General features: G+C 43.1%; 1 long non-coding RNA gene across 1 annotated transcript in view; it reads left to right on the forward strand.

Annotated features, from left to right (window-relative positions):
- LOC140693421 (uncharacterized) overlaps nucleotides 1–12,520 on the forward strand; it is an 823,905-nt gene that overhangs the window by 734,398 nt on the left and 76,987 nt on the right. The window lies entirely within an intron of this gene.

The raw sequence follows: 12,520 nt of genomic DNA on the forward strand, positions 1-12,520 counted from the left end.
GATGAGGGAAAACTTCTTTCACTTGAGTATTTTTTGCTCTGTTTGAATTTTTTTAACCATATGCATATATTTCTTTTTCAGTTAAAATAAATGTGTAATGGAGCAAAGGAGTAACTAGTTCAGCAAATACAGCAGCCATAGACTCACTGAGTCATCATTTTCGATTTAAGCCAGGAAGCATTGATTGTCTCTCTCCTATGTGCCCAGTGCTGTTTTAAAACATTTTTATATATTTTTTTTATAAAATAATAACATGCTATCCCTCACCCCTGCTCAGGGCTGGTGGGAAACCAACTGAGTTTTTATTGAGTTGTTTTCCAAGGAGTAGAGATGAGTTATAAACAGAACACAACTTCAGGGCAAAACAGGCGGACTGGTTTTCCAGCAGGCCAGATAGCGATGACGGGTTTTCAATAGAGGCGCACAGAGGCTGAGAGAGAAAGCCTCCAGGACCCTACAGAAAGCTGCCCACAGTGCCTTCTCCATGGCACTACTGAAATAGGAAAGAACAAATCTGACTCCATATTAGATCTGTTCCTTTGACTTTAAACCTGTGCCCTGTTTCCTAGGCTTAGTCTTGCTGTTTCTGCACCTTTTGTGAAACAATGTTGCCTAGATCCTGAAATATACAGGAGACCCTATTCTCAAGGCTCTGACTTTGAAGGATATTATCACTTTTCCATTCGTATAAAGATAACAAGATACAGAATAGAAAATAACATTTGCTTGTTGGAGGTTTACACGGATCTGACCCAGGTGAAGAGCTGCAAGAACAAAGGATTCTAACAACAAAGAATTCATACACCAAGTTTGCAACAACCAAGCATTCCCGCTTCCCCTTTTTAATATAAGAAGAGCCTGAATTCTGACTTGGGATGATGGTTCTCCAGGACATTGGTCTACCATCTTCTCCGGTGGCTTTACAAATTAAAGCCGCTATTTCTTGCCCCAAATCCTTGTCTCCTGATGTGTTGGCCTATAATGCACGAGTAGAACAAGCGTGGACTCGGAAACACAAACATACATTGAAAGTACGCATTTGGTATATTAAATGACCTGCTTCCACTCGTATTCCTGAGGTTTTCTTCTCTTGACCACTCCTACTATATTTATGAAAAACCTGTCATGTGGACACATTTCCTTCTCTAGCCACTACCCTTCCATGTAAAAACTGATGCCAAGAAGGCAATGGAAGTTGCTAGAAGGTATTACCTGGCCAAAAAAGAGCAGAAGTGGGTTCTGGCTGATGTTCAGGAGCAGGCCGTGGCACCTGACAAGATGTCATAAGTACGGATAGACAGCTGGGCACCAAAGGAGAAGCTTCTAAACTTCCATGAGGGAATTGTTGGATAGGAAGGAACAGTCCCAGACTATAGCTCTGATCCCACCACGAGCTTCCTGGGCAAGGCTGGGCAAGTCATTTTAATTCTCTAGACCCTTGCTGTCCAACACGGGAGCCACCAGCCACATGCAGGATTATGATGTTATTCTGTAGCCAGACAGAATTATAAATAAACACTTTATTGCAAAGGGTCAGCAGGTATAATATTTAAAAACATTATTGGTTATCTTGCCCTAACAAGTTATTTTTGTATGTCTAGCTTTCTGTGGGTTGTAATGCCTGCAACTAATGTTTCCCTTACAGTGAGGTATTTTGAAATTATAACTTACTGGACACAGTACACTCATATCACAGTTGAAAAAAAACTGATCTAAATAAGCAAGGTGATCTGACTTAGTGGTTATGAGCAGGGGCTCTGGGGCCAGCCTGCATAAGTATTAATTCTCACTCTCCCTCCAGGGAGTTCTGTGTGAATCTTGGACAAATTATTGTTGCTGTTGTTGTTGTTGTTGTCATTGTCATTGTTATTATTTGTGCCTCTTTTTCCTTACCTTTTAAATAGCCAGGAAAATGTAGACTCTATCCCCTACAGTGTTGGCAGGATTAAATGAGTAAACGTCTGTGCTGCCCACTTCCCTGGGTTTCAGCATTCTCCAGGCAATCAGTGCCAAACGCAGTGGCATTCTCCACTGTCTTCGTCAGTCTGGGATTCTGTAACAAATTACCGTGTGTCGGGTGGCTTAAACAACCAGCATATTCCTTATGGTTTGGAGGCTGAGGCTTTCAAGGTCAATGTATCTGGGAGAGGATTGCCAGCTCGAAGATGGCTGTCTTCCCACTATCTTCATGGCCCAGAGAGGAGAGAGAAGCAAGCACTTTGGGGCCCTGTATAAGAACACTAATACCATTCATGAGGGCAATACTCTCATGACCTCATTTTATCCTACTAATCACCTCCCAAAGGCCCCATATCCTTATATCATCAACCTGGGAGATGAGGTTTCGACATATGGATTTTGAGGGGATGCATTCAGTCCACACATCGGCTAACTCTCCCAAACATGCAGTCATCAAACCTGTAGCTAATTTCAAAATAATGTTTATATCTCTCTGCCCATTTCCATTCCTACATCTACTAACACTGAAGCCCTGCTACATTTTATTTCTTATTTTCCTTGTAGAGGTTTAACTGATTCCTCTAACTCCAAGGATTCGCTCACTCCAGTCTGCTTGACAGCCCTGCCAGGTAGGACTTCCTTAAAACACCTTCCCACTTCACCTGGTTGTTTTTTAGGTGTAAATGTCAGAATTCTCTCCACACCCCATCCTAGACCTTTAATCCCTTACACTACCGCTCACTATGTTATTTTCCTATTACCACTGTAACAAATTCCATTAAGCTTAATAGCTTAAACCAGCACAGACTTATCAGCTTATGGCTGTGGATGTCAGAGATCCAACACAGTTCTCATTGGGATAAATTCAAGATACCAGCAGGGTTCCTTCCTTCTAGAGGGTCTAGAAGAGAATGTTTCCTTTTTTTTTCCAGTTTACAGAGGTCACCCACCTTCCTTAGCTTGTGCCCCTCAACTTCCTCCATTTTCATGGTCAGCAGCCTTTCTGAACATTGCTCCATCGCTACACCTCCCTCTGATTTTAAACTCAGCTGGGAAATATCCTCCATTTTAAGGACCCCTGTGATTACATTCAGCCCACCTGGACAATCCAGACTACTCACCCTATTGTCTCATCTCAGGATCCCCTTGTCCCATCCCACTCAGGCAGTATGTATGTGGCTGTGACATTCACCTTGTGTAACATTTCCTCATGAGCAATTTATGGTTCAAGGCACTTATAAGTGACTTTTTGTTTTTCTTCCTTATCCTTTCTACATTCAGTTTGTCTGGTGAAATTATATGAATCCTTTTTATTTGTGCCCCTGCACTAATCTATAATAATGTATCATGGGTTTAAAGGCTAACTAATAGACAATTTAGGAGACAGAAATCCTCTAAGATTTTTAATCCTAAAATATCTGTCATCCCTTTTGCCATGTACAGTAACATGTCACAGGTGGCTACCCTGTGGCCGGGGAGGGACATGATTCTGCCATCACACTCCCCTCATTCTTACCAATGTGCTGATCAACTAACCAAGGATCTATGCTCTCCAACTCACTCACTTCCTCCTCCTTTGCATTGACTATCCTGTTCCCACCGCTTCCTTCATTCACCACATCAGGATTTCATGACCACATTCTCCCCTAAATGAAATGGGTATCTTGCATCTAATGCCTGACAGCTGTTCTTATTGTACATGCACGCACTGACCTACACATAATCCCGTCCATCTCTTTATTTTCCTAGAATCTTCCAGAAGAATCAGTTCCATGATGATAATGATGATACTGACAATGATGACAGGGGCCTCTCAAGGATTCTGATAAAGAGGGAATCGATAAAGGGAGGGAATCATTGCAAAATTGCCCCAGAAACAGGCTTAAAGGTAAATAACTCTTATAGTGTTTAATGAAATTGACTAATATTTAACTATTTTTAAGACTTTATATCACTGAATTTAAAATTTTAACGGGAATTTTCATTCACCACTAACCAAGATTCAACTCTGGGACCAAAATCTAAGGATTTCTGTCTTCTAAAAAATTGTCCACTAGCCTTTTAAACACGTGATCCTTTTAAAAAGTTTAGTGCTGGGCTGAAAATAAGCAGGATTCATATAATCTCACGAGACACAGTGAATGTGGAAAGACTAAGAAATAAAAATAAAAAGCCATTCATAACGTCTTGAACTTTACGTTGCTCACAGGGGAAAATGTTTGCCAATGTGTGTGTCACATCAACATGACGACTGAGTGGGATGGGGAAGCTGATCTTCCTCATCAGTCATTTATGCTGATTTGTTAGATGCCAAAACAGTTTCCTCATTGAAATTGCTTCTAACAAGTATGGAAGAATTTAGGTTCTACCAAAAGCAGGCTGAACATTTTCCCCTGCTTTCAGGTCTCTGGACTGAATGTCCCCACAAGAAGGACATGATTATGTTTCATAGGGAAGTCTTCCTGAGAAGCAACAGGCTTTTCTAGGGCAGAACTGCAGGGCCCCCCATGGAGGGCTGGAGGAGGTCTAGAGGGGACACTGGAAAAATAGCAGGAGTGAATTCAGATACTGCTGCTCAGGTCGCCAAAGACAGCATTGCTATCTCTAAGGATATGACATTCTCCCAAATTTTCCATGAGTGAAGGAGCCTGTGAACACTAAGCAGGTTGTTAAGACACAGCAGCACATAATTTGCGTGACAACACAATTAGAGTATGATTTGATATTTGGAAAATAACTAGCCCATTGTTCTTTGAAACTGCAGCAGTAGCAATAGAAATAAAAAAGACTGAGCCGTCTTGGAGACAACAATCAATAAACAATTCTAAATCTGCAGAATTCCTTGACAATATTCAAGCAATGAGCTAGATGTGTGCTGCAGATACCTCTTACTGCAGGGCTCACTCCTGCAAAGCATAGAACTAGTTTCTCAGCACACAGAGGGAACCAAGTCAAGATTCCTAATCTTTTGAGATTTACTAAATGGCTGGAAAGATCAGACAAGTACATACAGGCAAATATGATTAAATGGAATCAAATAATATCAAATGTGATTTGAGCACAGACGAAAGAGAAATTCCTTTCACCTGGGATCTAGAGAGACTTCTTCAGAAAATGTGGCTCTGGAGACGGCCAAAGACATGGGTGGAATTTTGGCAGAACAGGATGTAAGGAATTTAAAAACTTATTCTATAATTCATATAAAAATTCAAAGGATCCCAAAAATCCAAAACAACTTTGAACAAGAAAAACAATGTTGGAAGACTTGCACTATCTGATTTTCAAACTTTTTTTTTATAAAGCTACAGTAATCAGAAATTAGGGTGTTGGTGTAAAACAGGAAAATAGAATAATGGAACACAATAGAATGTTCAGAACTAAACCAAGACTTATACAGACAATTGATTCTCAAAAAGGATGCTGTGGAGAAAGGATCTTTTCAGCATGTAGTGCTGGAACAATTAGATAGTGATACGCAAAAAAAAAAATGAACTTTGATTCACACCTCACAAAATATACAAAATTTACCTCAAAATGGATCATAGATCTTAATAGGAAATCTAAAACTATAAAACAGCTAGGAGAACAAGCATAGGCTTAAGCTTTATGGCCTTGGGTTTGGCAAATTTTTCTTTGCTATGACACCAAAAGTATCATCTATTTTAAAAAGAAACTGATAGAGTGAACTTTATGAACATGAAGACTCTTCAATGCTCTTCTAAACACTGCTAAGCAAATGAAAAGACAAGCCATAGACAGAAGCTATTTGCAGATCATATATCTGATAATGGTCTCTCTTTGTATCTGATCCAGAATAAAGAGGTCTCAAAATTCAATAATAATTCAAACACCTGAATGAATGAGGCCAGAAAACACACTTCAGTAAAGATATCCAGATGGATAATAAGCATATGAAAAGATGCTGATTAAAGGTGTCATTAATGATTAGAGAAATACTTTTAAAAACCACAGTGAGATACTAGTTCACATACATACTAGAATGAATACAGTTAGAAAGACTGACCTTACAAGGTGCTGGCAAGGAAGTAGAGCAACCAGAACTGATACACACCACGAGGAATTTACAATAGTACAACCATTTTGGAAAAGTCTTTAACAGATTCTTTTAAAAAGGTAAACACCTATGTACCATATAATCCAGACATTCCTCATCTGGTGCTTTAGAAAGGAAAAGCATATGTCCATACAAAGACTTATAACCAAATATTCACTGCTATTTTATTTATAATAGCACAAGTTGTAAATAACCCATGCATCCATCAAGAAGTAAATGCAGAAAGAAATGATGGTCTATACAAACACTGCTCACAATAAACTCTTCAGTAAAAACTCAGCACTAAACAATACTCTACTATAAGACAAATAAGCTATTAATACAGCAACACAGATGATTCTCAAAATAATTACACTGAATGAAAGAAGTCAGACAACATAGAGTAGATACTGCATGAATCCATTCATATAAGGATCTTGAAAATGCAAACCAATATGTTGTGATAGAAAGCAGATCAATGGTTCCCAGGGGAAGAGACGGGGAGGGAGGGAGGGACAAAAAAAGTCAGGAGAGAAGCTTTGTGGGTGATGGGTATGTTCACTGTCTTGAGTGTGGTCATGGTTCCTTGGGGATATTCTTACGTCAAAACATATTAAGCTGTACACTTTAAACGTGTGAAAATTATTTTGCCAAGTATACCTCAAAGCTGTTTTAAGAAAAAAGGCACTTTAGTCCTGATCCACCTCAGCGCCTGATTGGAGTGACATGATCAGTCGCTCACACTGTCTGCCTAACGGGAAGGTAGAAAAGCTCTCACAGAAGATAACATGGATTTTTCATTTGCAATGTCTGCCATGTAATAAAGAATTTCTAGACATGCAACATGTCCAGACTATATGACAGATAACATGAGAATAAGGAGCATTAGACAAAGGATGCAAACCCCAGGTGATGTAGGCATCAGAGTTACCAATAAAGGCTATAAAATACTTTTAATATATTCAAGAAAATAAGGAAATGATGGGAGAATAGATAACAGGGTAGAGACTTTCACCAGAGAAATATACTGGAATGTATTTTTAGGAAAAATCAAACTGATACTCTAGAACTGAAGCTTTCAGCTCTGGAAACAGGTAAACAGAGCTAATTAGGATCCCTTTTAAGTAAAACTTTCAGTAATTCTGGGTAAAATATAACAACAAAGTAACACAGAGCTAACTATGGAAAGAGAAGTTCCCTGATGACAATACAAAGAGGACACTTAAAGCCCAGAGTGGTCATCTTGTGAGCTGATGCCACCGCACCCTGGAGGGAAGGGGTTTTCATCTGCACATAAATAAGGATACAATGTCCATGTAGGAAAAAGGGTCCATACCAGATGTAGAAGACTCTTCCTCTATATCTATATAGTCAGAGACAGAGATGTAAAGTGGCAGCAGAGGTCACAGTGACACAGGGCCCTGGGCCAAGGAGTGTGAGCACCTCTGCAAGCTGGGAAAGGTAGGATGATGAATCCCTCCCAAGAGCCTAGGTGTGGAACTTAGCCTTGGCCACTCCTTGGTTTTAGCCCACTGACATTGACTTTGCACTACTGCACCCTAGAACAGTGAGAAGATGAATGTGTATTGCTTTAAGCCACTGAGTCTGTGGTCCTTTGTTACAACAGCAATAGGAAAGGAACTCAGGAACCAATATGAACTTGAACCACAGGCTGCCTTCTGTGCTGGCAGGGAGTCCTTTGTCTCTGATCCTGGGGGAGTGTCCTGTCCTCTGGCAGCATCCACAAACTACCTCATGCTAACTTGGCAGTTTGCAGAGGGTTAAATCTTATCCCTGCACAGTTCTTGATATTTAGTTAATAAAAATGATGGTGTCATCATGGGTATTTTTCCATCTTTTAAATACCCTTCAGTCTTCTAATAAAGCTACTTCTAATTAAGAGACCATGTAAATAGTTTTCAATCTTCATAATAAATAACTGTGGTTTTATCTGGTTACTTAAATTATGAATAATAATGTTCACATTTGTAAAAGTTATTAAAATCAACATTGTTTAATGAAAATATCATTTCTTTTCGCATGAACATGTATTAACTACAAGAAATGTTCCATGCTTTCTTCTACGATTTACTGTTAGAGCCTTAAAGAATAATATTTTCCTCAAAAGATATTACGGCAAAGGGATTTCTTTTGGTGGAACTGTTCCGGCATCAAATCTGGTGCATGTCTCAGGCCACTGGCAACATAGAGATGATAGAAATTAGGAGGCATTATAAACACAGAATCATTTTTAAAGGAATTAAAAAAACTGGATGTGTGTAAACAAAGAATCAGAGAATATTCTGGTGAAATAAATGTATTTTTCAGCTTAAGCAAGACATGGGGTGAATAAATCTGAAATGAAAAAACCACCCAGAGATTAGCAGCGAGTCATGCATGCAGTGTGAATGATCAAAACCAAGTTGTTTCCAAACCAGTGTGCAGGCTTGATGGCTTCATGAATCAAATCTGTGTGGCACCAGGCCACCTCGAATACATGTTGATGAGGTATTTATAAGCCCTTCACCATCCCAAATCAAAGCCCACGCACGAGCCACAAGACCATCACCTACACATTTGGAAAACACACAACATGGTGAATAGCACTTTTCTTGTTCAGTAGCCGGTGGCAGCGAACTGTCAGCAGACAGAGATACAGGGACACAGAGGCACCTCCCCTCACTCAGCTGATAAACTTCCGTGCATCCCTGGGGACAGGATTGTCATAAAATGCACCATGGATTGATCCTCCTCCTAGGAAAGGAACCGTAGTGCTGTCATTAGGTTTGAGCAGCGGTGGGTGGAGGATCTCAGAAGAGTTGTTTCAGCACACCAATAGAATTCTTGGCCACCGTGACCACGAAAGACAAGTCCCCTGCCATCCCGGTAGGCACTTGGGCTCCTGACAAAAGCTGGGCTCAGTAAAGGGTTGAGTAGAAGGCACAGACCTGAGGGATGCCCCAGCAATAGGCAGGAGGTAGGGCCTGGTTTATACTGCTCTGGGTGTATCCCAGACTCATCCGAATACGAAATCAGAAATTTGCAAAACAGCAGAGCTGGGGTGGATCATCTACTCCAGACTCCTCACCTTACAGTTAAAAGGGTGGCAACCCTGACAGGCAAAGCAACGTGCTAAAGGCAGAGCGTGGAAGTGGCAGTGCCAGGTGAAACGCAGCGTGCAACCCCCGTTCAAGGCCGCTGACTCTGACGACGGGGCCAAGGTTTCCAATGAGGAGAATAAGACAGTGTAAATACTTTGTTCCCCCTAAAACCCCAAATGTTTTTTAAAGGCACAAAAACTCACCTTAACTAGATCTCTTCTGAGGGGGCTCTCTTCTGCTTCTTCGTCTTTCTGTCTCCATTTCCCTCTCTCAGACACAAACACATTCAGTTTTGTGAAAGGGGACTTCCTTCCATACAAAGACAGACTTCACATCTTCAGAAAGATACCTGAGAAAGCACGTTTCTCAATTCAAGTCTTTGTGTGAGTTCTGGGCAACTGGCTTATTTTCTAGAACAATCGGTAGTTACAAAATCAGGAAATCATCTTCCACAAAGGCAGAGTTCTGGTCCGTGTTGATAAAGTTGGGGATGTCACATTTCATGAGTCTGTTCGGCTCCTCCTCTGGCCACCTGCTGCATCTGATGGCTTCCTGGAGCCGAATAACACTGTAAAGGGCTATGGTAGGGATACCAGCTTTGGCCTTGTCCAAGTGGTCCACTTCATTGATGTAGCAGTGAAAGAGGGACCTAGATTCGTCATTGCACTGCCAGAGAACACCTTGGGCAGCAGCGGTCTTCCAAAGTCTGACACAAAGCTGTTGAGTCTAAATCTCTTCTCGGGAGACTCTGCATTGCTACAAAGAAAACCAAAATAAAATATCGTTCACAGTGTAGCTCGGTGACCTGAAGAATCATAGTTTTTGCCATCTACTGAGAGTAAATCCCTGCACAGAGCATGCTGACATGCACTGGAATTGAAAGACATCACTTCTGAACACATACAATTAAACCCAAGGCAAAAGTCTAAAGTGAGGGCCCATGGACCATCCTAAAAAGACATCGTTCCCTGAGAATCCTCAATATTGGTGCCTCGCACACCAGTGTTTCTCCGTGGGACACTCAGATCTCTTCATCAGGATTCGTTAAAGTGCTTCTTAAAATGCAGAATCCTGGGGTGCACACCCTCAGAGTCTCCAGAGGTAGCGACTGGTAGTCTGTATTTTCATAGCCACCAGGATAACTAAACATGCTCAGGTTTAGCACCGCAGTCTACATCGGGTCACCTGAGCATCGACAATTCTGTCTCACGGGATGGGGGGTGCCATGTGTGTCAGGGTGCTGTCCTACCCATGTGTCTCCCCTGATTCTCAGAACTGACAGTGCTGCCCCATTGGGCACGAAATACCACCGTTTCACAATGCATACGCAGGGCGCCCGACTGAAAAACAATCAGTGATAGGAGAGGGGACAAAACTCAGCTTCCTGTTACCTTGTTTCACTTACTGTGGGACGAGTGATCAATTCAAGGGTAATAAATCAGTGAATGAGTGAATAACATGACTCGCGTTAGTCCCACGAGTGCCTGGAAGAGCAAGCCTGGGCACATTGAGAACCATAACAGCCCATCTACTTAAATGTCATCCTCCACAGATCTATGTAAAGGTTACTTCCACCCAGGCAGTGACTCCAGAAGGGCAAGAATCATGTATGAACACACTCTCAAATCCAGAACAGAACCTGACAACAATTAGGCTCTGGAGTCTGTGTTTAGCGAGTGTGGAATCTCAGTGATTCCAGCTCTTACACCTTGCCTTCCCATCCCACCACACACGATATGGCCCTTATGTCCAGTTCTCCCGGGGCTGGGGCCACGGAACCCATTTATAGGACTGGAAGAATCTGATCATTTAAACCATCCCCCAGATTATCATCAAGAGTCACCTGCATTTCAGGGATCAGTAATCCCAGAAGCTTTGCAGTTCAGGCAGCTGAGGGATTTTTATATCAGCTCTGTCTTCTACTGTGACTGCCTGGGTGACATCAGACAAGGAATTCTGAAAAGCCTGAACTTTTCCTTTCAGGAATAATCTAATTAACAAATCTCGTTGACCACTCAACAAATGTGATGTGAAGATCAATGATTTTACACAGGAGTACAACATTCACTAGGTCGTGGATTTAGAATCAGAGGAAAATCATTTTAGAAAGATTGACAGAATGTAGCTTTAATGCGAATTTAAGTATTCTTACCTTTCAGTAAATCATCTTCCCCTACTTATCACTTCACCCAAGTTTAAAAGATGTCTGAGAACAGGGATGAGTGTGCCAGCAATCTGAGACCCAATAACCTAAAATGTCACCTAGGAAAAAGAGGGGAGTAACACATTTTTAAAAAGCATGGCAAGGATGGCGGGGCCATCCCCAACCCCAGACTAAGAAGCTCTGAGTAATAGCTTTCCTGCCTGCCTGGGGCATCAGCTGATGTGAAAATCCACCCAGAAACCTCACTGTCCAGCAGCTCTTCCATAACACAGGCTACACTTTCTCAGAATTAAGAATTGCGTCCAGTAACCACTTCGCTGAAGAATAAAGACAAAGGAGAACAAGAGAGTTCTGCCCCTCCCAAGGGAGAGCCCAGACCTCGGGCTGCATGCACTGCGCCCACCTCCCTGGAGAAGAATAAACTGGAGAAGGGCGTTCTGCGAAACTGGGGCAGCAAAGGTTGAGATGGGAACAAATTGACCAGCTGGCCAGGGACAGCCCCCTCCGTCGCTGCCTTGGCGGCTGCCTCAGCCCTCTCAGCCCATCCTGCCCACCTCTGGTGGCTAAGCTGTCAGGGAAATTGCTTTGCGATCTGGAGCAACAGAGGCTGCCCACAGGCCAATCTGCGGAAAAGATGGGCGCTAAACCCCCAGCTCCCGAGTGACAGGCTCCATACCCCCGCCAACACCCCGACGCCCCCGCACCCTACCGCAACCCCGGGGAAATATGACCCGAAGAAGTGTGACCTGGGAACGAGGGGCAGCAGAGGCCGCCCCCACGTCAGGCCTGCAGAGAGATTGGAGCTTATCCTCCAGCTCTCCAGGGGCAGCCCCTGTCCTCTCCACCTCCTGATCTCACCGCGCCCACCTTCCAGGAGCAATCAGACCAGGTGTGGGGTGTCAGGCGAATCTTGCGCCAGAGAGGACGTCCCCAGGCCAGGTCAGGGGAGAGGAGAAGAAGTGGCCCCATTAGGCGGGGCAGCCGGCCGTCGCAACTGCCTCTGCCCCTTGACCGCATCGGGCCCGTCTCCCAGGAGCAAGCTGACCTGGAGACGGGCATCCGGCTTCTTGGGCAGCAGAGGACGCCCCCAGGATTGGTCACGGGGAAGAGGAGAGCAAATTGACAGGCTCCGCGCTGCAGGTCTTCTACCCCCGCCATCGCCACCCCCGCACCTTAAAGGCACCGCCCAGGGCGCCCCTCCCCCAGCAGGCTGAGTGGGACAGGTGCGTCTGGTGACCTGGG

Source organism: Vicugna pacos, unplaced genomic scaffold (assembly GCF_048564905.1).
Source record: "Vicugna pacos unplaced genomic scaffold, VicPac4 scaffold_19, whole genome shotgun sequence".
Classification (NCBI taxonomy): domain Eukaryota; kingdom Metazoa; phylum Chordata; class Mammalia; order Artiodactyla; family Camelidae; genus Vicugna; species Vicugna pacos.